The sequence below is a fragment of the Sturnira hondurensis genome, unplaced genomic scaffold, assembly GCF_014824575.4.
Source record: "Sturnira hondurensis isolate 20B ecotype Veracruz unplaced genomic scaffold, ASM1482457v3 Scaffold0015596, whole genome shotgun sequence".
Classification (NCBI taxonomy): domain Eukaryota; kingdom Metazoa; phylum Chordata; class Mammalia; order Chiroptera; family Phyllostomidae; genus Sturnira; species Sturnira hondurensis.
In genome coordinates, this window is record NW_028088227.1 from 15,206,571 (window position 1) to 15,233,992 (window position 27,422).

General features: G+C 38.3%; 1 long non-coding RNA gene across 1 annotated transcript; it reads right to left on the reverse strand.

Moving 5' to 3' along the window:
* Positions 1–657: 657 nt before the first annotated feature.
* LOC119000309 (uncharacterized) lies at positions 658–15,795 on the reverse strand. Its single transcript, XR_005069289.1, has 3 exons — positions 15,731–15,795; positions 6,810–6,814; positions 658–668 (listed from the first exon to the last, which is right to left on the reverse strand). It is a non-coding gene; the product is annotated as an uncharacterized LOC119000309 (long non-coding RNA).
* Positions 15,796–27,422: the final 11,627 nt, after the last annotated feature.

A 27,422-nucleotide genomic window follows, 5' to 3' on the forward strand; every position in this document is an offset into this window, starting at 1 on the left:
AGAGCAAAATTTTTTGTATAATTGTATCTTTCTGTCCATAAGGGCCAAATCCTTTTGATATTTAAACAATTTTAAGTGGAAATCTTTCTTAAATATATTATGCAATTGTCTACCAATTTAAACAGGGCACATTGATTGCAATAACATTTTTTTTTCCAAAATGACTCAAGGCCACTTCGAGTATCAGTTATTTTTTACTCTATATAAAGAACCTCAAGACTTAAAAAACAGTTTTCCCTGTTACTAAATGACTCCAGGCAACTGTTTACAACTTACTGTGTCATTTTACAGTTTTTGGTTCCCTTTTAGCCATTGAAAGTTTTGACTTTCATTCTGAGTCTTAAAACTGTGTGTACAACAAATAAAAACTTGTCACCTTTTCATGACTTCTATTCTACTCTGTACTTAGAAACTATAAGAAAGGTGGTTGAAACTATAGGTGAACCATAGGTACACAGATATCAGTGAGGGACTCAAGGGCCATGTCTATCCAAAAAGCTATGAGCTTCCTTGGGTGGATTTTGTGACATTCGTTTAGTCTATTAAGAGATCTCTGCAGCTTGAGTCCCAGTCTGTTATTTTAGGAGGTGAGCTGCTGGTTTACCAAGTTCTCCATAAAAAGGGTATCTCTGTGCTGTAACTGACTCAAACTCCAGAGAAGACAGGTACTTTATTCTTGGTTCCTAGAAAAGAGCTTTCACAAGATGTGGTTGCTTGTTCTTTTCTATAGAAATACTAACAGTAGAAAACAAAATGAAGTCAGAAAAAAACACAAGGGATAGTTGATTTTTAAAAATTCTTCCTTGGTTGATAATACAATAAATTCTAAGCATGTCACCTGTTCTTAATTATATTTTATTTATTATGCTATTACAGTTGCCCCAATTTTTTCCTCTTTTCCCCTTCCACACAGCACCCCCCACTCCCTCAGGCCATTACCCTACCATTGTTTATGACTGTGGGTCATGCATGTAAGTTCTTTGGCTACCCCATTTCCTATACTGTACTTTGCATCCCCATGGCTATTCTGTAACTACCTACTTGTACTTCTTAATCCCCTCACCTCTTCACCCATTCCCCTAAACACCCCTCTGATCTGGCAACCATCAAAAAGCTCCCCATATTCATGATTCTGTCTCTGTTCTTCTTGTTTGCTTAGTTTGTCTTTTAGATTCAGTTCTAAACATGTGACCTATTATAAGATGGACTTTAAAATAACAGGCCTATTTTATAGCCAATCCATGATGCCGAGAAAATAGAAGTGCAAGATCCCACTTATAACATAGTCCCACAGCATGGATTCGAAATGTGTTATTTTATTTTATTTTTATTTTTGAATTATAGTTGACATTCAATATTGTATTAGTTTCAGGTGTATAACCCAGTGATTAGCTGTTTATATAACTTATGAAGTGATCACTATGTAAATACACTATTTTAGCACAAGTCCGGAGTCAAGCTAGAATCTTATTCACGTTTATACAGTGTAATGTGGGGATCCAGCACTGGTTTCAAACGGCTCACCAGTAGGGAGGTAGTTAAAACTTGGGGAAGAGGAGTGAGTGATAAATACCATATTTTTTATTTTACATTTCTGTACAGTTTAACATTTCTAAAACATGTGTGTGTGAATATATATAATTGTTTTTCAGTTGAAAAATTCTTTTGATTATAAATCAAACTAAAATAAAAACCCAGTTCCATTTCAAACAAACAAAATTTTACTTTGTGGGATGACTCAAATATAATCAGAATTTTTGCTGTTTATTTTACTTTTTCCCTTAAATGTATTCGGGGTGAGTGTTGTGTTAGTTTGCTAGGGCTGCTAAACAAAGTACCACACACGGAATGGCTTAAACAACAAAAATTCATTCTCTCAGTTCTGGAGGTAGAAATTCAAAGTCAAGATGTTGGCAGGGTCGGCTCCTTCTGAGAACTTCTCTCTAAGAGAGAAGGATCTGCCCCAAGACTTGCTTCTTGGCTTTAGGTGGCCTTCTAAGTGTTCACACGGTGCTTCTTCCTGTCTGTTTATCTGTCTTCAGATTGCCCCCTTTTATAAGAACACCAGTCATATTGGATTAGTGCCTACCTTCATGATTCCATTTTAATTTGATTATTTCTATAAAGATCCTAAGTCCACATAAAATCATATCCAGAGGTATCCATGGTTAGGATTTCCATATATAAATTTGGATGGGACTTGATTCAACCCAGACCAGTTGTCAACAATCCATAGGCCGATCTGGTCAATGAGCCCATTGCCCATTGGTTCATGGCAGCATTTTCTGAAGCAGCGTTGGTCCCAGTGTGCACGCTTCCTTCCCACCGCCTCTAAATTCTTCTTCCACCTTCTGCTCTCAATTCCAATAAAGGTGGAAGGAGCCACAATTTACTTCTGCTATCCAGCCAGTTATTGTGACAATTCTATTTTTATAATGTTTTCATGGAAGTAATTCAAAGGATAACTGAAACATTTCTTTCTATAAAGACAGAAATTTCCCTGAAAGTTGAGAATCCTGCCTACACACTGCCTACACAGAAAAAAAAAATGATATCAAATTTTTTCCTTAGGGGAAAAACATTGCTTGAAAACTCATTTTGTTAGTTTAATATGCTGGCACAACAGCATATTAAAGCATATAAAACCCAATACAGGCACATGCTGACGCTGTGATTCTCATATTGCCTAGTTCTGAATGAGAACTTTCATGATGAAAGTATACGGAGTGGGGCAAAAGTGGATTTACAGTTGAGAGTACATGGAACAGAGTTTATTCTTGTATTATTACTTATTAATTGTTGTATTATTTACCATATGAACAACTGTAAACCTACTTTTGCTCACTCCTGCATATGTATGTGTAATGAGTAGACAATGAATACTTTCCCCTATTTAAAAATATTCTTCAGCTTTGGCTGGTGTGGCTCAATGGCTTGAGCACAGGCCTGCTAACCAAAGTGTCACCGGTTCAATTCCCAGTCAGGGCACATGCCTGGGTTGTGGGCCAGGTCCCTAGTTGAAGGTGTGTGAGAGGCAGCCAGTCAACGTATCTCTCACACATTGATGTTTCTCTCCCTCTCTTTCTTTCTCCCTCCCCATCTCTCTAAAAATAAATAAATACAATCTTTTAAATAAATAAAATAAAAATCTTCCTCAGAAGTGTGATTTTAGTAGCTGCATAGTGGTTCACAAGTGTACATACAGATAATTATGTTAATGGCTGCTGAGGATTCATTGTATAGATGTTGTGACTGCTATATATGTGCATTTTTTGATTACCCATATTTCTTTCCTACTAAAGTACATCCTTGAAGGCATAGAAGGAGGGAACTTTCATCCTTTTCCCCAAGCATGTAACACTCTTTCTTTGCACAAGGATGGCACTTGATAAAAGTTGTACTCAGCTGAACCAGATGATGGTTATCTTCCCATTTCACGAATCAGTGTTTAGGGCCATGCCATTGGTGGCTCCACCCTAATCGCCCATGTCCCTTTAAGGAGATGCATCTCCAGACCAGAAGAGGCAGAGCACGTGCAGCTGTGCCTTGCAGTGGTGCCCAGAGCTGCGAACCTGGGGTGAGGAAACCTCATCACCCAGTTTCCCTGCCCTCATACCCAACTTCTCCCAAGGAACACACCGCGTTTTCTCTCCTAGGGAAGGACTGAGTCTCTTTTCCCAGATCCAGTTAAAAATTCCTAAGGAGCAACTGTGGGAAGGAAGCAGGATACATAGCTAATGTAGGGGAAGGACATTTACCAGGAAAGAGGGAGCTGATCCTAAAAGAGAGGGGGGCTGGGTGGAAGAAACAAATGTTTCTGTTCCCCTACAGACCCGGACAGGATGATACATGGGCGCTTCCTGACCTCATATGGGCTCGCACTTCTCTTCACACATCACCTGTAACTTTTCCTAACTTTCCCGTTGGGTAAGCTGAGGATAGTCATGGTTTTGACCCTACATACTGACCTAAGAGCAACAGATAGAGGTGGAGAAGAAAGAGGACAGCTGATTTTCCTGACAAACTGATTTCTCAAGGGAAAAACTATGCCAAGAGTTTCCAGTATGGTTTTAAGTATAATTTTATTGATACTCAGAAATTGGTTGGTAACCAACACCAGGACTGGGAACTGAAGCCGATATGTGCCTGCTCTTGAGAGACAATTGTTAAACTTTGGCAAGGAATTTGGTGAGCCAGTTATTAAATACAGATATTACTAAGCATTAAACTATGTAGACTTAAGTAAATTGTGTTAAAACAAAGGTAATTACATTCAAAACTCATTACCTTCCAATTATTTGATTATGTTTGACTATTATACATGCTTTTAAAGTTATTTATATTTATTACGCTTGTATGGTAGAAACCCAAAACGGTAGCAAGTTACCATGCATTGCTCTGCCCATTAGCACACTGACACCAACAAAATTTGTACATTGTAGAAATCAGCAAACCCACAACGCAGTTTTTTTTTTCTGAGAAAGCTGAATATTAAACGTTTATGATCACACCACTGGACACCGTCTTTAAACATTACAGAAATCAATTTGATTTGAAAATCTGTGGCAGAACTTTTAGGAACCTAGAATGAATGGCCTGAAACAATATGAAATGATTAAAAAATATTGCCTCTAGTTTTCAGTGACCAAATTTAGAGCAATTTATACATTAAAAATAATGTCCAAATAGTTTATAGCATATCAAATAATATTTTTAAAAGAGAATCTCTGATACTAAAATAGAGAAAGAGGAAAAGCACTGTTGTTGTACAGAAGAATGCCAGCTAATGGGCTTTAAAAACAGAATTAGAAAAATTTGTTTTGTGGCCATCACTGTACAACAGTCAGGCAAGGATCAGTAGTAAATGTTAAAGCTATTGGGTGGAGGGTTATTGGAGGACAGGATATTCATCTGATCATCCCATGGATTATTTTTTAGTTCCAAAGGAGGGTGATCTGGTGAAAACATCACAACCAAGAGATGAAACTTAACTTCACCAGTATAAGAACCCAGTGTGATGTGATGCCACACATGGTACACATCACTCATGTAGCATCCTTGCCAAAAGTGTTTAACGTGAACTTAATAATGAGGGAATGATCAGACAAATCCAGGTTATGGAACATTCTACAACCTCAGTGTTTTGGACACTTCAAAATACCAATGAATATCAGAAAGGAAAAAAAGGTAGAAGGATTGTTTTAAAACAGATTAAAGGAAACTAAGGGAAGAACCAAATGCAAAGCATAATCAGGGTTTAAATCCTGAATCAAAAAAAAAAAGTATAAAGAAAAGTTTGGGGGCCATTTTGAAAATTTGAATATGCACTCTATGTTTGACAATGTTATTATATCAATGTTAAATTTCTTGGGAATAATCCTATTTATTGTGATTTTGTAGGATATTATCCTTGTTTTCACATGCTGAAGTAACATCAACAACATAAAAAACTATGTGCGTATGTACACATACAGAACACATGCAGCAAAATCCTAAGAACTGGTAAATCTAGGTGAAAGATATACAGGTATTTAGTATAGTTACCTACCATCTATTTTACTGAAGAAATAATTTTTTAAAAAAATAAAAAGTTGAATAAAATACAATAGAAAATGGGTAGAGAGGTGGGGGGTAGAGAATGGGATAGAGAATGGAAGAAAGATCCATTAGGAAACACCCAATAAAGAAAGAGCTCTAACTTTCAATGCCTAATCAAGGAACTTGAATTTTTTTTATGTCAAAGCTTAAATGTAATTTCTCCATAATCACAAAGGCACACAAAGCAAGACATTTAGAGATAAAAGAAAATTTATCAGTGCTTTTTAAAAAATTTGACATTAATCTTAATATTATATAAGATATGTAGCCATAAAACACAGTCTCAAAATGCAGCCAAGGGCATGAGAAAACAACCACAATAGAATACTGCACCAAAGAAGCCATAAATAAAACTCTGTATGCTCTTCATTTTTTATTTTTTAATTACAGCATTATTAACATACAATAAAATATACAGATCTTAGGTGTTCAGTTTTATGACTTTTGGAAATTATATACACTAGTGTGATTACCATCCAAAACAAGAAATAGAACATTTTCATCACCCCCAGAAAATTTCCTTCTGTCCCTTTTCAATAGATTCTCTTCCTCCATTCTCACTAGACAATCATTCTCTTATTTCATCTTTATAGATTAGTGTTCTGTTTCCAGGACTTCATATAAGTGGAATTATATAATATTTACTCTTTGGGGTCTGGCTTCTTTTGCTTAATAATTATTGTATCACTACATTTCAAGATTCATTCATGTTGTTGAATATATTAAGAGTTCACTGTTTGTGCTGCTCAGCAATATTCCACTGTGAATATATGAGGTCTGCCTGGAAAAAGTCCAGCCATTGTTAATATAATGAGAACAGTTTGTGTGACATTGATGTAACCTGACAGCCAGGGAGAAGGGTCTAGAATGTGCATGAATGAACAATGATGACTATACTGTACTAGTCAGTGGGGATGGTAGACACCACTGAGTGAGCATGTGTACTGTGTGGCCGTTGCATTCAAAATGACTGAGCAAGTAGAGCAACATATTTGTATAAAATTTTGCTTTAAGCTGGAAAATTCCTCCACAGAAACTATTCAGATGATTCAGAAGGCTTTTGGGGGTGATGCAATGAGTTCAGCAAACTAAAATTGTGGGACTTATGTTTCAAAGACAGTTGAGAATCTGTTGAAAGTGATCTACATTCTGGAAGGCCTGCAAGAATCACAACACCTGAAAATGTTGAACGTGTACAGGCTGCAATAAACAAAAACTGGCTATGGACAGTGTGAGAACTGGAAACTGATCTGGGAATTCCAAAAACTACTGCATCTGAGATATTGACTCAAGATCTTGGCATGAAACATGTTGTGACAAAATTCGTTCCTCTCTTCTGCTACCAGAGCAGAAGGAACATCATGCTGCAGTTGCTAATGTTGACTCAAATTACTACCAATGAACCAGATTTCCTCAAGGTCATAACTGGAGATGAATCGTGGGTCCTATGGTTATGATCCGAAAACAATGGCCCAGTCATCCCAGTGGAAGTCACCTGGTCCTCCATGCCCACAGAAGTCACAGCAAAGTCACAGCAAATTCACAGCAATATCAAGATCATGTTAACTGTGTTTTTTGATGGGGAAGTGTCCATCATGAGTACACTGCTCTAGACCAAACAATTAATGAGGAGTACTACCTCAATGTTCTTTGTTGGCGGAGAAATGCAATATCACAAAACGGCCACAGCCATGGGCAGCTGGTGACTGGCAGCTTTATCTCAACAACACACCTGCTCATGCATCAGGTCTTGTGTGGGGTTTGGGGGTGAAATATCAGACCACTCAGGTGACTCAGCCCCGCTACAGCCCAGATCTGGTGTCCTGTGACTCCTGGCTTTTCCCCAAACTAAAATCACCATTGAAAGGGGAAAGATTTCAGACCACCGATGAGATTCAAGAGAATACAACGGGGCAGCTGATGGAGATTACAACAAGGGATTTTGTAGAGTGTTGTGAACAGTGGAAGAGATGCTGGGAGAACTGTATGAGGTCCCAAGGTGCCTACTTTGAAGGGGACTGAGGTGTCATTGTCTTATGTACAATGTTTCTTGTATCGTCTTCAATAAATGTCTCTGTTTTTCATATTACATGGCTGGATACCTTCTGGAGAGACCTCATATGTTATTTTATAAGTGTTCCATTGTGCAAATATTTTTCCTTTCTCCCTGTAATAAACATTGGGCTGTTTCCAGTTATAAGTGTTTATGAATAGAGCTAGTATGAAGATTGTCATGTCTAAGGTTTTTTGTACATGTTTCACTTCTTTTGGGAAAAATACCAGAAGTGGTATAAGTTAAGTATAAACTTAACTTTATAAGACACTGGTAAGAAATTCACCAAGTGCTTATACTACTTCACACTTCACCAGCAATGAGAGTTCCAGTAGCTTTACATCTTCTCCAACACTTGATGTTGTTATTTATTTTTTGTTTTAGCACCCCAGTGGATTGAAATAGTATTTCATAGTACACTTACTTTGCATTTGTCTCCTGACCAAAGTAATTAACCACTTTTTTCTTATACTTGTTGCCCGTTTATAGGGATCTGCTTTTGTGACATCTCTGTGGTGGTTTTAAAATATGCCCACAGATTATTTGATACTTCTCCACTCAAAAGGTGTAACCTAACTTCCCTCTCCCTAAGTGAGGTCTGTACTTAGTAATAAGTGAACTATAGTGGGAGTGATAGTGTGGATATCTAAATTAGAATATAAAAGGCACTGTGACTTCCTCCTTGCTCTCTCTGGGATTGCAGCTGCCACACCATAAGGACATTCAAGCAGCCTATAAAGAAGCCCAGATGGCAAGGGACTGAGGCCTCTTGCCAACAACCATGTGAGTGAGTCAAGTCAGAGGTGAACCCTCCGGCTCCAGTCAGACCCTCATCTGACGGCAGCCCCACTGGTATCCGCACTTGCAGCCTCATGGGCAACACTACAGCAGAGCCACACAGCTAATCTGTCCCGAAATTCCTGATCCTCAGAAAGAATGAGATATTAAATGTTTATGGTTTTAAGCCAGAGATTTTCAACCAGCGTGCCACAAGAATTTTTAAAACTTGCAATACCTGACTTTAGTCAGGTGCACTGGCCTCTTTTCCCTGAGATTGTCAAATAAAAAAATGACAGCAGCCAACACAATGACAGTTGTCTGGTGTGAATGAATCAAAATTATACCTATTTTACTTATCATATCAACAAAATGTATAAATCCTGTGGTATGCCGCAGGATTTTAGTAATTAGTTTACATGTGCTGTGAGATGAAAAAGGTTGAAAATTGCTCTTTTAAGCTAAGTTTCAGAATACTTTGTTATGCAGCAATAAATGATCACATCCTCATTTTTCAAATTGGGTTGCCATTTTGTTATTGATCTTTAGTGTCCTTCATATATTCTGAATTTAAGTCTTGACCGTGGATTTCTAGTCTCCAGAACTGTGAGACGATATATTTCTGTTGTTTAAGTCACTCAGTGTGGGCATGTATGTGTATGTGCTGAGAATATTTGTTCCCAGTTTAGGACTTATTTAGTCATGTCTGAAGAGTGTCTTCCAGCAAGCAAAAACTATTGCACAATCCAACTTAACATTTTTTTCTTTTATGATTAATGCTTTACATGTTTTCTCCATGAAATCTTTGCCTACCCCAAGATAATAATACTATTCTCTTTTTTACGTTTTTTGTAGTTTTATGTTACTCTTTTTAAAGTCTATGATCTATTCTGAATTTATTTTTCACATATGGAGTGAACTATGGGTCAAAGTTCACTTGTTTTCTTCATATGGATATTCAGTTGTTCTAGCAGCCATCCTAAATCCTTCAGATTGACTGGGCACATTAGTTGATCTTGATATGTTTTTTAAAAAGGACAATATACAGGCTAAAAGGTTAAAACTAATACTCAAAATAATGATTATTATTAAATAGTAGGATTATAAGTAGGTTTCTTATCTTCTTTACATTTTTCTGTCTTTCATTAATTTTTGACAATGAATCTACAATAAAAATGTATAAAACATTTAATTTTTATATTTATTTTTTCTCTTTTCCTTTAACTATTACAAAATCTCTAAAATTATAGCTTAATATACACATAAATAAATGTACCAAAAATTTATGAGAATGACTATACACAAATACAGCAATATCAGTAGTATCTTACTAATTTAGGTAAAAGTCCACTTGAATAAGTGGGCACATTTAAACAGTATTGTAAAACTTATTTTATATTTAAGCTTTATTTTTATTATTATCATTTACATTGGATAATTCTGAAAGCTCATAAAATTTGCCAAGTAGCAAGCTTTGAATTCTGTTTTTAGATATGAATCATTTGTCGTTTCAATTTTGTAATTATTTATATGCAAATTATTTCTGTGCCAGTAAAGTGTTTCTCAAAGGCTCAGAAATTCCTTCTTTCCTTGCATGGGTTAAACGTTTATTTCACAATCTTGCACACCATTCTTTGAAAACTCTTTTTGTAAATGCAAAGTAAACACCCACCTCTGTGTGTCTGAGTAAAAATGAAAGCAGTTTTACTGTAACATGGTATTAGGCTTCAAGAGATAAATATATCCTGGCAAAAGAGGAAGATGGGCTAAGCATAAAGAGTAAAAATGTATAACTCATCAGTTTCGATGACAGGAATGTCACATGAAAATTTCTTTCTGTTTTGAATTGGTTTTGGATTCCCCTAGTTTCAGTTGAGGTTTAAATTGCACTCTTAAGTGATCAAACACCAGTTTTCTTGGCCGGGCTTTCTCATTTTTGCAGCAATTCAAGCCAGCTTAGGCAATTCCACTTAACCAAAATACAGTCAAGCTTTTGGAAAACTCGCACCACACCTGGCACACATTGGAGCTGCAGGGCAATCTGAGTTTCAAGCTTCACCACATTAATTTGTGGCACAATAGTTAACTGCATGATCGGGGGTAGGTGAGGGGCCGTGTCACCCAAACGTTGAGAATGTCAGTGTGGTGCTCGGTGCCACCAGAAACACATGTAACAGAGGGAACATGCCCCATGAAACAAATAGTTAACACAAATAAACACTGGAAGGAAAAAGAATCCTGGAAAAGTGATTACAAAGCTGCAAAATGACTATTTAGGACCGAAAGATTTCATGTGGAAACTTTTCCGCAGCTGTGACCATGTGTCTGTATTAACAACAGACCTGTTTTGTTTTGTTTGGGGGGTTGACAAATTATAGTAAGCTGCTCTGTTCTCCTGTCTTGTGGAAAAACAGAGGGAAATGTAACTCCAGAGATTCTTTATTCTGTGTTTTAACATGGTCCCCAATTCTCCCGCGCTCTCCCATAGACTCCATGAGAAAGCCTTGGAACTTCAGTTGTCAAGTCGGAGGGAAAGGTTTGGTCTTGGCCGTTGTAAGGCAGTCACTGATGGAAATGAAAACTGGACACTCCGGAAATCCTGGCTTTGGTGCTGCAGGATCATGTGCAAACTGTGGAATAAGTGGTTAGGTTGAATCTGGAAGAGCTTTCCAGTACAATCGCCCAGTCTCCTGTCGCTGCAATTTCCATAATCGTCCATCCCAACTCTACTTCCCTGCTCGTTCTCATCCAACACTAAGTAATATTTTCATCAGAAATATTTGTTAAGTGCCTAACTGCTGAAAATGCAAGGTAGCATACCAAGAAGTGAAACAGAAAGTTTCCTCTACTCCAGGACAAATGTAAAGTTAAAACTAAAATCAGTTCAGAAAGTATTACTTTTCAAAGACAAGTGAATGCAATCCTTTCATTTCTTTAAACTCAAATTACTTAGCATGATTTAGGAAGAAAAAGGATAGTCTCAGTACTTGATCTGAGGCCCTCTAAAACACATACACATACGCCACAAGTACTGATGTATTTTTAAAGAAAAAAGAATGTCTCTAAGTGATAATTGATTTGAAGAGAACTGTAGTTACAGAGTGTGTGTCTACCACCTTATATTCATTGTTAGCACATGGGATCCAGGGGGAAAGAGAGGGTTTTCTGTCTCTTTCCTATTTCTACTTATGGATATCACCTTTATCTCTTCATAGTTAATATAGGGGGTTGACTGGAGGCCCCTGCAACAAGGTGTGTCCACATCCTAGCCACCAGAATATGTGAATGTGACCTTACTTGGAAAAGGGGTCTTTGAAGATGAAATTAAGAAAAGAGCCCCAAGATAAGATCATCCTGGATTATGTAGGCAGGCTCTAAATTCAATGACAAGTGTCCTCAGGGAGAGAAAACAAGAAGGGAGAATGGAGGTAGAGATTGGAATGATGCAGCTATGAGCCGAGGAACAGCTGGAGACCCCCGAGCCTGGATAAGGATAAGAAGAATTTCCCCTAGAGCCTCTGGAGAGAACACAGCCCTGCCAATACCTTTATTTGAGACTTCTGGCCTCCAGGTCTCTGAGAGAATAAATTTCTGTTGTTCTAAGCCATCAAATTTGTGGTGATGTATTACAGCCACTATGGAAAATAAATACAATTACCTAAGGTGCTTATCAGTTGCTGCTCCTTCAATCTTTATTATTCATTGACTTGCTCAGAAAACAAACAGGTAATGTGTCAGACACTGAGCTATGTGCAGAGGATGACAAGATAAAAAAATTGTTCTCAAGAATGTTATAATCTGGAAGAGAGTCTCAAACATGTTAACTAAGAAGTACAATAAAGTATTACTGATGTCATTATAATGTGTGGGCACAAGAATAAAGTGGTCACTGATTCCTGAGATGGTCACAAAAGGGTTCAAAGAGGAGAGACACGTGAAAGTTGAGAAGGTGTTTGCTAGCTAAGCAGGTTAAGAGTGGGACACAGGGAATTCTTGGAAGGGAAAACCGCATATAGGTAGGAAGGAGACATGAAACCATGTAGCCTCTATGGGGCTTGGATGTTTTTAAGTATGTCTGGTAAGATTCCAAAGTAGAAAGGGTAGATAAGGGCCAGATTATAGGGAGCCACATTAGCCAACCTGAAGAGTTTGGAATGTATCCCATGATGAATGGAAAGACTCTTAAGAGTTTTAGCAGGGTAAGAATATGATCACTCTTGTTTTTTAGAAAGATTGCTTTGGTAGTGGTGGAAAGAACTGCTCAAGACTGAAGCAGAGAGATTCATTAGAAGAGCACTGATGTGATTTAGGTACGAGATGATGAGAGGCTGAACTAAGGCACAGTTGTGAGGCTAAGGCATATGGATGGAAAAAAAGAAACTTACAAAGGAGTCTGCAATAGAATGAAGTCTGAATTAGAGAAGTAGAAAGCAAACAACAAAAAAAATCTATTGCACTAACCAAGAGAGATGAGAGTATCAAGAAAGGAGTAACAATAGTCAGAAACCACTGAGAAGCCATATAATTTGACAACTGAGGAGTTCATTGGATTTGTCAATGTAGAGGCCATTGGGAGGATGGATGCTAGCCATCAGCCCTGTAAATTGTTGCTAAGCCAATTAGCAATAGCACAAGGAGAGGATTGATCAATAGATTACAAGTTGTCAAAATGTGTTCTCTGCACTTTCCCCAGTAACATCTGAGAACTTAGATATGAAAATTCTCAGGCCCACCCCCATTAAATGAGAACTCTGGGGTAGAGGCCAAAAATCCGTGCTTTAGTAAGCCCTCAAGTTTAAGAACCACCTCAACACAGCATACAGCACCTTATTACTAAAAATGTGATCCATAGGCTTTCAGTCAAAATGGTGGTGTAGGTAAATGTAGTACATGCATCTTTCCACAACCACAGCAAAATTACAACTAAACTACAGAACAACCATCATTCAGAATCACCTGAAATCTAGCTGAACAGAAGCCCCACACTAAGGATATAAAGAAGAAGCAACATCAGGACAGGCGGGATGAATGGAGATGCAGAACCTGCTGGTCTCATACCCACACATGCCGGATAAAAATTGGGAGAGATATCTCAGCCACAGAGGTAAGCCCTAAGGAGTAAGGGGTCCCAGCCCCATACCAGGCCCCACAGCCCATTGTTCTGGTGCCAGGAAGAGAAGTTCCCATAACATCTGGTTGTAAAACCCAGTGGGGGTTGTGGCTGAGTGAGACAGAAGTCTTCTGGAATCCCAGGCACTCTTCTTAAAAGGCCCCCCACAGACTTACTCAAACTTGCTTGCTCTGAGCTCAAGTGCTGGGGCAGCAGCTGGAAAGGCACCAAAGACATACAGGGGGGAACTGAGTTGCCTAGCACTAGGGCAAGAGCCGGAGAGGTGGCTCTTTCATGGACAGACGTATAGACAGAGGCATTATTCCTTCCAAGAGCAAGCAAACAAATGCTTCATCTGAGTCTCCATCAACCTGGCAATCACTGTTACCCTGCCCCACCTAATTTACAAACCCACCCAAGCGGTTTCTGGTGGCTTTTTGATATGAATGACCTGCCTTGGCTGAAGCCCCAGGCTTCCTAAAACCTCTTGAACAAGCAGCATCTGTCCTGGGTGTGCCCATGCCTCTTGTTAAGTGACCCCAAGACTTCCACTATCTAGCATCAACCAGCCTTGGTTTGTAGCTTGGCCTTTCCTGAACACCTCAAAGCTCAGCACAAGTAGCAGCCATCTTCAGACTACTCTAGCTCATGGCAGGTGGACCTGGGCAGAACACAGGCTGCTGACCTTAGCCTGCACTTCCCAGGAGGCCCCAGAGCCAGCACACCATGTAGTCAGCTTCAGAACATGATGGAATACCATCGAACCACCTTCATAAGTGACACAATCAAGGGGTGAACTCAGCAGGAACCAGAGCCCCATTGAAATAAGTCCTGTTCTGTGGGGTGAGCCCCTGTACAGCTGATCTCCCATGGTAACAACAGCCAATCCTTGCAGCTGATTGGCCAGGGTAATTCCCTCCCATTGATGTTCAAGGCTCATCTACAACAGATTAGTGTACACAGCTCATACCATGGGGAGTGAGGGAGACTACACCTAGAGTGCCCAGTGTGGGTGAATGGGGAATCTGTGCCACTGGACCCTATAGAACACCACTACAACAACTACATAAAGCCACTCTACCAAGCCCAGGAGACATAGCAGCTCTACCTAATACATAGAAACAGACACAAAGATTGACAAATCCAAAATGAAGAGATGGAGAAATGTGTCCCAAAAGAAATAACAGAACAAAACTCCAGAAAAAGAACTAAACAAAATAGAGCAAGCATTCTACTAATGAAGATCTCAAAACACTGGTTATAAGGATGTTCAATGAACTTAGGGAAAGAGTAAATGAACTTAGTAATAACTTCAACAAAGAGATAGGAAACATAAAAATGGAACCAGAAAACAAAAAAGAACCAGTCAGAAATGATGAATACATAAACTGAAATAAAGACTATATTATAGGGAATCAACAGTGGAATAGAGGAAGCAGGGATCAAATCAGTAATTTGGAAGATAAGAAAGCAGAAAACACTTGATCAGAATAGCAAAAAGAAAAATAAATCCAAAAAATCAAAATAGTGTAAGGAGCCTCTGGACAAAACAACTTTGCATCATACGGATGCTAGAAGGAGAAGAGAGAGAACAAGAAATCGAAAAACTATTTGAAAAAATAATTACAGAAAGGTTTCCTAACCTGGTGAAGGAAATAGACATACATGTCCAGGAAGAACAAACAGTTCTAAACAAGATGAATCCAAAGAGGCCTGTACCAAGATACATCATAATTAAAATGCCAAAGGCTGAAGACAAATAGAGACTCTTAAAAGCAGCAAGAGAAAAGCAATTAGTTACCTACAAGGGAGTTCCCATAAGACTGTCAGCTGATTTCTCAACAGAAACTTTGCAGGCCAAAAGAAATTGGCAGCAAATACTCAATGGGATGAAAAGCAAGAACCTACAACCTAGATTACCCTAGCCAGCAAAACTATCATTTAGAAAGACAGACAAAGTGCTTCCCAAAGAAGGTGAAGCTAAAGGAGTTCGTCAACACCAAGCCAGTATTATATGAAATGTTAAAGGGTCTTCTTAACAAGAAGAAGGAAAAATATGAATAATAAAATGACAATAAATATATATCTATCAACAATTGAATCTAAAAAATAAATGAGCAAGCAGAACAGGAACAGACTCATAGATACAGAGAACATTTTGACTGTTGAAGATGGTGGGTGTGGATGAAAACAGTGAAGAGATTAAGAAGTACAAACTAGTAGTTATAGAGTAGTCATGGGGATATGAGTACGGCATAGAGAATATAGTCGATAATATTCTAATAACTACATATGGTGTCATATGGGTCAAGATTTATTAGGGTGATTAATTAGTAAGTTATGTCATGTCTAATTACTGGCTTGTGCACCTGAAACTAATATAATATTCATGTTGGCTATAATTTAAAAATAAAAAATAACTGAATGAAAATAAACAAAAATAAATGAGTAAAAATTAAAATGTGATCCATGGACAGGTGACATCAATATCACTTAGGTGCTTGTTTCAAATGCAGAATTTCAAGCCCCACACTGGACACACTGGATCAGAATCTGTATTATTTAACAAGATCCCCAGGGATTCAGATGCACTTGGAAGTGTGAGAAGCACTGCTAAAGAATTTCTATCTTAACAGCTTCTTTGATCAATTTCGAATTACTTATTGTATAAATCTAATAAATTGCTCATTTAAAGGATGGGAGATAATTGATGTAACAAAGCAAAATTTTCTCCTCTCAAATGGGGTAGTAAACAAGAGATAGAAAATAGGCTATAGCTTAGATCAGAGGTGGCAAATGCAAGGCCCTCAGACCAAATCCAGCCCTCCACCTTGTTTTATTTGGCCCAGTGCCTTGATTCTACCCAGCATCAGCACCCAGCTCTTCGCCCCTAGTTAAGGAGTAGTTACATTTGCACAGTCCTAAAATTACATTCAGCCCTTGGAAGGCAACTGTGAGGCTGATGTGGCCTCTGGTGAAAATGAGTTTGACACCCCTGGCTTAGATGAAACCAAGAGTACTCCATATGTAATTTAAGGAATATAGGTGCTTTCTATTTCTTTGGCATTCAATTCTAGGTTACAGAAATACCATTTTTTTCTTCAAAAAGCTAAAAAACCTACCAAAGTTTATTATGTTTCTGATGGAAGATATTAGGTCACAAGGACGTGGTATCCTTGACAGAGACAGCCTATGGGATCAGGTAGAACTTTATATGACCTAGTAGGGAATTGCTTATGTTGGCAAACTAACATTAAGATCTCTGCTATTTACTGTATGTAAAATATAGCTCAATAAAAAAGAAGTCAAGAACTATTATATTTATTTTGTGTGAATATTGTTTCACACAATTGTTCAAAGTATCCTAAAACCAGCAGTTTCTGCATCACCTCTGACTTTGTTAGAACTTGTATTATTGGGCTCCACTCCATTGTATCAAAATACCTGCTGACGAGACGTAGGAAACCGTTTTAACATGTCCTCCAGATGATTCTGATGCACATGAGAAGCACTGGTTTAGGCATGAGAAATGCTTCATGTAAAATACTTCTGCTATATTGTCTCCTGTTCGCCTAAACTGTCTCTCAAACTCTCTTCTCCATTTGTTGTCATTGATCTTTCATATCCTTTCATGTCTCCTTCTTTTCTCCTTCCTCTTTTTTCTTCCTCTATCTACCTATGTCTTTCTGTTCTACTTTTTCACTTCCGTTTCTTTCCTAGCTCACTTTAGCTTTGAACTACCCCATTCTTGAAGATGCATACAAATCCAGCACTTCTGCTCAAAAGTTTGCCAGTCTAAGCAAGTCTTTTAGATACCCATGCTCAGCATTACGAAAGAAACAAATCAGTAAATCAGCCACTATTTTTTCTGGGAAGAATGCAGCTTGCAGTATCAACTGTATAGAACTGGTCATCGTACAGTTCTTTGGTGTTGATGTGACTTTAATTGTCAAGAGTGTTCATGAGGGTCATGTGCTAATTGTCCAAAAACAGGTCAGATAACAAGAGAGAGTTAAAGACTTTCAGTCTACAGGGAATTTACTAGAACTTTTGGGCCCTGTTTTAGGATTGTGTCCATGCCCTCCCCAGGAGAGGTGGTTAATAAACACAGCAGGAGTAAATATTAATAATATTAATAAAAATATGTTTTGTTTAACTGAAATAGCCTGTCTTTATTATACATCCTTCTGCTAGTACTAGTAATTGCGTATAATTATTTAGTACTAAATATGGCCTGGGAGTCTTCACTATGAGCTTTATAGTTATTAATGTGTCTAAACATCCTACAACTCTATGCAGTTGGCAGCATTATAATCTTGATTTCACAGATAAGCAAATGTACGTATGGAGGGGTTAAGTAACTTGTCATAGGTCACAATGCTGCGAAGGACAGAGATGGAAGTTGTGTAAACATAATCTAGCTTTGAGGTCCTGAATCAGAACTGTTGTGTCGCACTGCTCAAATGAGAAGGAGTTGAATTATACAAGCATATCTGAATTTCACAATCCTTCATATTTCACACTAAGAGGACAGATTTATTAAATATTTTCATGCTCTAATATTTTAAAATATTAAATATTTTCATGCCCTAATTTCCAACTTCCAGTTGGAAAGAGTTTGGTGTAGTGAGACAAATCCTAAACTGGGAGCCAAAGGTCCTCAATTGCAATGTCAATGTTATAGGCAACTAGCTGAATGATTATGAGGAAACATGGGTTTCAACTTAATGGGTCACAATTTCTTGTCATGTAAAAAGAGAGTGTTAGACTTCATTAGATCATAGTTATGGTTCTCTCTAGATCCAACAGTCTATAAATTCTAAAAATGAAACATGGTCCTAGAAAATTATCAAACAGGAATATATGGTACATAGAATCATAATTAATCAAATTTCTAATGATTTCTTTAGCTATAAACAATAACTCAATGTGGCATAATTCTTGAAAATGTAGGCAGAACAGAAGTGTTTGCTTTTATGTGACCTACATGAATAGAAATAAAATAAAAACCAAACTAGGTTTGCTCGGTATAATAAAGGCCAGAGGTGAGGAATTGTTTTAGTGTCCAACTGTGGCTGTAACAAATTATCACAAGCCTGGTGGCTTAAAACAAATATATTACCTTATAGTTCTGTAGGTTAGAAATCTACAGTGTGTCAAGGCTTCAGCAGGGCTGCACTCCTTCCGGAGGTTCTAGGAGAGAATCTACTTCCTTGACTTTCCCAGCTGCAGGGGTGTCCAACTTGAAGCAGGGGGACCGCATGCACCTCAGGATGGCTCTGAATGCTACCCAACACAAAATCATAAATTTACTTAAACCATTTTCTTTTAGTTAATCAGTTTTCATTAGTGTTGGTGTATTTAATGTGTGGCCCAAAGACACCAAAAGTTTGGGCACCCCTGATAGAGGCCCCCTTTTCCTTGGCTAACATTAGCCTTCTGCTCTGAAAGCCAGCAAGTGTAGGTTTGGTCAGCATTCTGGCCTCTTCTTCCTCCCTCTTTGACATATAAAGACCTGAATAATCCAGTATAATTGCATCTCAAACTTTAATTTAATCATATCTACCAAGCCCTATTTGCCATGTAAGGAGGCACATTAACAGGGTTCAGGAATTAGGAGATGGACGTCTTGAGCAACCATTATTCTAACTACCATGGGTATATTTAGAGTGTTCCAGGAAGACTTCTATTTTGTATATTTAAAAATGAAACAGTGTTCATCACAAAAAGGAAAATATTTAATTCCAAAATATTATAATATTAATGCAGTTCACAATTAAACAGTAAGTGCATATGTCCATTTATTGAATATTTTCAAGAGTTGATTTTGCTAGTACGAAACAATGTTAGAGCCCTGACTGGTATGGCTCAGTTGGTTGGAGTGTCATCCTGCAAAGCAGAAAGTCACGGGTTCAATTCCTGGTCAGGGCACATGCCTGGCTTGTGAACTTACTCACTGGTTGGGGCACATTCGAGAGGCAACCAATCAAAGTTTCTCTCTCACATTGATGTGAGAGAGAATCCCTCATTCCCCCTCTCTCTAAAAATAAATAAAATCTAAAAAGAAAGCTGGAGCCCAGAAAGACCATAGAAAAATGCAGTGAACCAGCCTCCTTATTTTATCTATGAGGAAAATAAGACCCAGAGAGGGCAGTGACTTGGTAGTCAGCGAGAAGTGAGTGTTCAACCTCCTGGTGGTTCCCAGTCTAAGTCTCTTCAGTTACTACTTTAGGCTGCCTCTTACGTTTTCACTCCACCAATAACTCCTGAGACTTCTGCAACTCAGACATTCTCTCAGCTAACACTAATAATTAGAACAGTCTTCTAATTCTTCCTTCTCCTTTGGGGAAGTATGTAAAAGAGTAAGATACTTCAGGAGGGAAAAAAGGCTCAGTCTTTTGAGTGCCATGTGATGATAAAGAGTAGAAGGAAAACTATGTTGTGGTAAGGAAAGTGGCTAAACCACGATGAGAGAGTCATCAAAAAAAACCCCAAACATTTTGTAAATAGCCTTTCTGGCCCTTAAAATGTGGCAACTGCAATGCCTTAGGTGACATGCTAATGAGATTTAATTCCATATAGACTGTTTATAAAGCAAACATTACAATAAACACAAAAAATGTGAGAATAACAACAATCCTCAAAATATCTCATGGTCATTCTAGGTCAAATTCTTGTTTGGAAAGGCAAATCTTAACTTCAGCATGCGTAGAGCGAAAGAGTGCAACACCAGCCCTGCACATGGGCGAACTTGTCACTGCCTGCTCCAAAATTTCTCCTTTCTTAGAAAGCGGCAAATGCTAGCTTCTCCGTGAAAGGCAACAAAGCCTTCACTGCTGGTACACACCTTCCCATTAGAAAAAGCACTAACAGGTTAAAGGTTAAAGTGTATGTGATGATTTCAATAGATGCCAAGAAGCATTGTTAAGATACAAAATCCATTCCTTATTTTAAATTTTATTTTAGCAAGCCAGTAATGGAAAGAAACTTTCTTAGATAAACTTATTGTAAAAGATCTACTCAACTTCTGGAGCAAAAATCATCATGGTAAACTCATGTTCCCAGACATTCCAATTAGCTTTTTAATGTTTCACTCATAATATAAATGAATGATCGAGGATCCTTAGACATTTGGCTAAAACCGCTAACAAGATCGAAATAAATAAGCACATAAGGACAAGTACAGAAAGCTGAAGAACAAATAAAAACATTTTAAAAACTATAGAAAGGAAATTAAGGAGAAAGGAAGAGAGAGGGAAGGAGGGAGGGAGGGAGGAAGGAAGGAAGGAAGGCAAGCAGACAACATTCAGAGAACAAAGAAGAACTCTGGAAACTTAAAAATATATATATGGAAAATAGAACAAAGTAAAAATAAGAGAAAGATTGGAAGATAAAGCTTAGGAAAACTCCAAAAATGTAGAGCATAAGAATAGAGGGATTGCAAATAATAGAGGGAAAAAAAGATAGAGAATCTATTCATGAGATCTAGCATCTGAATAATAGGAATTCTAAAGAGAAATCTCAGAGAAAATGACCGGGAGAATATTACAATAGAAATAAATACAAAAATGTCCTGAAGCAATAAACACAGGCGTCTGCTTCAATTACGCGACACAATTACACAGCACATCACTGAAATCTGAGAGCACCCAAACAGGAGATTCTGTGTGCTCCCAGAAAGGAAAACAGGTTGCATGAAAATGGCATTGGATTTCAAATAGTGACACTTTCAGCAAGGAATTAAAGAAGAAATATTTCCAAATTTTTGAGAAAAAAATATTTTTAACAAAAACACCTGAATTCAGCCAAATGATGAGTCATATCTAGGGTGACAGATTTCAGACAACTAGGACCTCAAAAACTTCACTTTCCATGAGTGCTTCTATGAAAACTACGAAAGAACGTGTTCCATCAAAATATAGGAGTAAAATAAAAACAAGGAAGACTTGAGACTCCTCAAACACAGGGATGAGGAAAAAGGAAGAAGTTGAAGGACTTCCTCCTACTTGAGGGCAGAGGCGATTTCAAAAAATACCTGTACTGTTTCCAGGCCGCAGTTGGGAGTCTGTGGATGAGGTGGGCTGACTGTAAGCATTGAGCCCCAGCATTGAGCCCCAGGGGGGCTGAGCATTCCTGAGTGTTGGTATTGTGTTAGGATCCTGAAAGGATATCGTGCAGTCTCCTGCAAATAGTAAGTGACAACTACGTTTTGGGGAACTCAAAAGTTATACTTGGATTTTGGACTGAAAAGGGGATCAGTGCCCTTAACCCCTGCACTGGTCAAAGGTCAACTGTAAATTAAGGATTGGAAAACCTTTGTCATAGTGGAGTACAAAAAGAAGATGGAGGAAGTTGAAAGAATAGTGTTTCTATAATACATGACTTAAATCATGAACATGTATTTGTTTTATAAAAACTAAAGTTGAATAAAAAATAAACCTAATATAAAATGTACAGGCACAGGAAAAAATTAAGCTATTTATGAAGGACACAAAAGAAAACATAAAACAATATAAAAATAAGCAGTGATCCTAAAAATAAGGGCTCCATATTTTATACCACTTCACAAATAGTGTAAGAACCTCCCAACAGTGGTCATTCAAATTCTTTCTCCCAGACTTTGTGCTGTTGTTTCATATATTGTATAACCTACATGTTATTATTATAAAACCCACAATATATTATTTTATCTTTAAATATTGAATTATCACATAAAAATATTTGTTTAAATGCCATTTATATTTATGTGTCTATTCCCTCCTTCTGGTGTTCTTCATTCCTTTGTTTCAATTCAGATTTACATGTAATATCAGTTTCTTTTTGTCTGAAGAGCTTCCACAAACATTTTTTACAGTGCAAGTCTGCTGCTTATAAATTCTTGTAGCTTTTGTATGTTTGAAGAAGCTTTATTTCCCTCTGCCTCGTGAATTCCAGCAGCCTTGGCACCCCTGAATTCTGAGTTCAGTACCCTGAATTCAAGGAGCTCACTAGACCTTGTCTGGGTCCTCTCCCCGCCACTGCACTGCAGCCTGAAATTCTCTCTAGGTAGCAAAACTGTGGCATTTGTAGGGCCCTCCTCATTTATTCTCCTTCTCTTAGTCACCATAAGCCTGTATCTAAAACCTGAAAATCGTTGTTTCACACATTTGTCCTGCTTTTACTTGTTTAAGGCAAGGGGTAAACCTGGTCCCTGTTACTTCACCATGACTAGAATATATGGACGCCAACTGTGCCCGGGTTAAACCATAAATTTAATATAGACCTAGTCAGAAGCCCACAGGATCTTTAAAAAGAAGTTGAACTGGCTGATCTAAAAATATAACTGAAATAAAAAATGCAATGAAACAACCAAGAAACTTTTGAAAAATAATAAGATAAATATTGCCCTACCTGACATCTTATAAATTTATAATACTAGAATAAAATAAAAGTGGTGTAGTTTGGGAACAGAAATACACACATAGATCAACAGATGTTAGAAAGAGTCGGTGCAAGTGTGGGGTCCTAAAGCTTAAACTATCTTACTTAGCTTTGCTGTAAATCTGCCTCCAGCAATGTATAAAAAAAAGGTATTATACAAAGATCAAGTTAGGTTCACCACAGGAAAACAAAGAGTATCATGTTTGAAATTTCAATGTAACTTAACTACATTAACAGATTAAAGAAAAGAAACTATATGTTTATCTCAAGAAATCCAGAAAAAAAGCACTTGAATTAAAACAATCCACTCATAATTTTTAAATGGTCAGTAAAAATTTGAAAAAGGAAACTTTCTTAATCTATCAAAAGATGTCTATAAAAAAACACACACTAAACATCACAAGCAGTGTTGATTCTTTTAAGACCAAAATATAAAATAAGTATATCAGCTACTCTTAAATCAGTTCAAAATTGTGCAGGATGTCCTAACCAGCACAGCAAAGGAAAAATGAATAAAATCATTGAATACATGTATAAAAGGCCTAAGGATTGGACTGGGAAAAGTAGTCACATTCCAGAACAGAGGAAAAGATGGTAAGTGCATTTAGAAGTAAGTCTGTAGGAGGAATGTGACTGTCCATGGCCAGGACTTTATAGAAAACGTACAAATAGTACACGATGAAGAAAAGTAAGTAATGGGAGTCTGGGAGCTTTGCCCTAAAAATTACATATGGATAGATTATAGAGATTAAAGGTAAAGCTAAAGGTGAGAAAAATCTGATGAAAGACTTTAAAGCAAAGTGGATTGGAAACACACCAGAAAGTAATGTTGTTCTGAAATATTGGGTACATCGTAGCAATGAAGCTTTAGACATGGAGACCAGGTAAAAATGTACAGGCATGAGATAACTAAGAATGGATAGGTGAGCCGTCAGGGGCACAGAAACGCCAATATTCTGGAACTGGCCAGTGAGAACACAGGGGGTGTTTTGATGGGGGTGGCCAACAGTATGAACCGATGGAGGCGGAACTTTCTGTAGAAAATGACGTGGGGATTGTAGACTGACGCACCAGTCAGGGACATCGGAAGTCTGCCAGGGGGAACTGGACAGGTGTCCGGAAGGTGCCGTGGCCACCAAACCAGGAGGAAGACACCGCAGAGTGACGAAACTGTACAGCGAAAAGAGATGTGGATTCACCATGGAATCTCATCTCCAAAAGTGGAGTCAGCAGTCAAAAAAGGAAAAACAAATGGAGACAGAAGAAGGAAAAAAAATCAATGTTAAGATAGCCCAGATCCAAAGGAAGATTTTAAAACTTTCCTAAAAATTAATATTTAACATTTCTTTTCACACTTCTATAAAATGTCATTTCAGAAGTGTATTGTGATCTTAAACTACATACTCTGCCATGATAAAAATTAGAAAAAATTTGAATGCTACATCCTGATTGGTGTGGCATAATGGGTTGGGCATCATTCTGCAAACCAAAGGGTCACTGGTTCAATTCCCCATCAGGGCACATGCCTGGGTTGTGGGCCAGATCCCCAGCTGCAGGCTTGTGAGAGGCAACTATTTGATATTTCTCTTCCTTTCTTTCTCCCTACCTTCCCTTCAATCTAAAAATAAACAAATTAGTGGGGTTTTTTTTAATTGAATGTTGAGGCAAATTTATTTTTTTCGAAAAAACAACTGTAATTGCAGTGACATTAATCACAAAACAAAAACATGATAGTAGTAACTTTTCTCAGAGATTTATGAAGTCAAAGCATGCAAATCACATGGTATTATGACTGCTTTTTAGAATCACATGCTGATTTATTTATGTTGCTAAGCCCATGAGTTGGTTCTCACTTGCTGGGCAGAGCAGGCTCAGGCTACAGAAGGCTTCTGTGAAAGTGAGTGGGGAGGAGACAGTCATTGAAAAGCGTCCCCTGTGCTACTGAGGAACACAGCGCGCCATCACAATCAAGATAAAATAAGAGGATCCTTTCACAATGGCGATCTCAGAATCTAACGTCAGAAAATTAGTTACTTAAGAATCTTTTAATTTTTGTTAAAGCCTTACCCAATAAAATAGAGGTAGCAGAGCAGACATCTTTTCAAATACACAAATTTCTGTAATAATGATAATCAAAGAGTCTACAGGCTTTTTCAATCTTTAGGGTTATTACAGACAGGCAAAAAAAACTATCAAAGTTTGAGTTGTTCCCAAGAGCAGTCTTCTCTCCTCACAGCTGTTTACTTACTGATCATCTATAAACCACTTAGTGAAAGTGTTTACAGAGAGAGACTAGGGTATGGCACCCCACCCTGGCCACAGTTTCGTTTCATGAGATGCTCGTGACCAAGCAGACATGATCAACCAAATCCTTTAACAATCTCCAAAGAGACACCATGACCCACTCACTCCTGACAGACCATACTCTTTACAGCCTCTGTTCTGTGGCACTTTGGATCTCTGCTAAACTGCTGTGCTACAAAGCATGCTTTCGCTATGACAGAGGCCCCTAACCCCTTCTCCACACTGAGCTCATGGAATCACAGCTGTGTTGTTCCGTAAGTACAGTGTTGTCAAATCTTTGCTTTGTTTAATTAGTCAAGTTGGTTCCACCACAGAATTAAACTGCCTGGAGATATTATGGGATTTCAGCACAAACAATGCACATGACTATACAGATGCCAACCCTTGCCAAGCACCTACATGGACTGAACTTCTCACTCACAATGGTAACTGATAACCAGAAGCAAAGCTACATGGAGCAGTTTAATCAGAAGTTTGCCTTCATACTGTATCACAGTCCTTCAGGCTTGGAGCCCTCGCTTCTTCAAGGTCAGCATAAATCAGAAGTTCAACCAAGAAGTTCCCCCCACGAAACTCAGGATCTGACCAATTCATGAACCCTAGTTCAAGGCTGTAACTTTCTGAATGTAATAGAAATGTCAGGATCAATTATATCCTCTGAACTTTACTTTTTCTTTACTTTTCCCAAAGTACATTTAAAAGCCGAGATAAGTGTTTATCTGTGAGCTGAACATTGTGCAGTACTCCAGGGGGATTAGGACAAGACAATCTAGAAGTGTTTATTCTCTTTCATCCCATGAAATTTTTAAAATGTAGAAGAGGAAAGAGACGTTAGAGGTTGCCTAGTTAGGGCTAGCTAGAGCCCCTCATTTTGCAAAGAGGAATCTGAGGCCTAGAGTGGGAGAGGAACTTGAAAGCACCACACAGCTAAGAAATAGCAGAGCTCCTACCACCCCTTAACCCAGGCTCTGCCACTGTGCCACCCCTCCTCCAGTCACAGAAGGGAAACCAAAGGAGGCCCTTTTCTACCATCTGCCCTCCTCTCTTTTTCTGCACTTCAGCAGGGGTGAGTGTCCCCCTCTCTTGAAGGGAGAAAAGACTTAACCGTGCAGTTTCTCTGCTGGGTTACAGTGTAAACTGTGGGCTAGGCTAAAGTCAGGAGGAGGAGGGGGCCACTTTGGAAAGGTCATATTTATAGGGCAGAGTCCCTCCCAAATCCCTTACAACATCCTGGTGCCTCAATGTCTACAGGGCTAAAAAACCAGTGCATAGAAAGGGACTTTTCTTGGTCACCCTGTAACTAGGAGCGCAGCTGCACTGGCGGCCGCACAATTCTCCAGGAGCAACCAGGCAGCGGTCCAGCGCCTCTGAGAGCTGAAGGGGCTGGAGGGAGCTGACTTCTTCCCTCCACATTTGGGAAGATGCATTGCCTGGGCTCTCCCGGGTTCACAGGGGGAAGCAGACTAAGAAGCTACAGAAATCGAACCCAAACATTACCTTTCCACCAGGCCCAGCCGTTATTTCTCAGTGCCGGGTAATTTACAGAGAAATATGGGGAGAAAAACAGAGATGTTTGGTGTAATGTATAGTCTTGATATTTCAAGGATTAGTTGCTTTATTTAGGTTTTTAAAAAAAATTCTGCCTGACATTGAGAAAGAGATTTCTTAGAATTTTAACAGACTTGAGAATAAGCAAGCACAACATATCAGTTAACTGAGGCAATCTGCTTGTCACAGGCTTAAAGCCTTTTAATTCATCATTGAGAGATGAAACAAAATATAAATTTTAATTTGGTAATTTGTGCTGATAAAATACTTTCCTGGAAAGAGAAAAAACTGAGACTGTCACCTAAATATTTTACTGGTCATGAATTTCACATTTAAGTGCTTTTTGCTACCTCAGTCACGGGCATGGGTAACATACAGTTGCTTATGATTTTAGGTAGCTTTCAAGAAAAATGATCACAAAATGCCTACTATATGCCAAGCACTTACAGATAAAGGCAGCAAAAACAATTGGGACTTGGTCCCACCATCAAGGAGTTTATAACAAAGGCAAATAGATGGAGAACCCTGTTTTATCTAAATTTACTCCGTAACATCTTACCTCCCTGCGAATTTCCAGTTCTGAACTTTTAACAAGGTGCTTAACCCCTTCCT